Raw genomic sequence first — 778 nt, 5'->3', positions numbered from 1 at the left:
ACCGGAAAGTTTGACAAGTGACCGGACAGCTTGAGAGTGAGATTTGCTCCTCCGACGATGGAGAGATATTCTTAGGGCCCTCTCGGTGTGACTTCATCCATCATCGTCTGGCCAGACACAGGTGACTACGTCACGGGGATGCCAGAACACGTCAACGAGAAAGAATAAGAAAACCGGTAACGGGAGCAACGGTATAGTGAGCATGGTGATGACTCTGGAGGATACCGATGCACACCAGGTTTTGTGAAGTATCGTGAAGTGAAGGAAACATCACACGATAACCAAATGCTCACTTGAATATCATTCGTGTAATCATAAGGACCGATATGGATGTCCACGGTTCCGCTATCGGTCAATGAACGAAGGGGTTTCGTTCATGTCTGGTTACCGAACCTACGGGGTCACAAGCTTAAGGTAATCATGATCTGCTGAGTGTTAGTAGGACAGGAGTGATGATAATATATTTGTAGAATTGTTTTATTAATATCCGGAATAGTTTCGAGAGGTTCCGAAAGCGTTTCGGGGTCACCGGAAGGGTTTCGGTGAATATCAGGTAATACCGGGTATTACCGATTAATATATATAGGTGTAAATGTTTCTGGTAGTTAAATTATATAAATAATGCTCTAAAATATTTAGAACAAATATATATTTAATTTAATATCAATGGGCCTAATAAGGCCAAGAGGTAGAAGGCAACTTGGGCCACAAGGGCCCAAGTGGAAGTGGCGCTCCCCCTTTTCCCCTTTCCAAGTTGTGGGGGGGGGGGAATCCTACT

This window comes from Triticum aestivum, chromosome 3D, assembly GCF_018294505.1.
Source record: "Triticum aestivum cultivar Chinese Spring chromosome 3D, IWGSC CS RefSeq v2.1, whole genome shotgun sequence".
Classification (NCBI taxonomy): Eukaryota; Viridiplantae; Streptophyta; class Magnoliopsida; order Poales; family Poaceae; genus Triticum; species Triticum aestivum.
The sequence above is the reverse complement of the archived record's forward strand: the minus strand, read 5'-3'. Positions refer to the sequence as shown.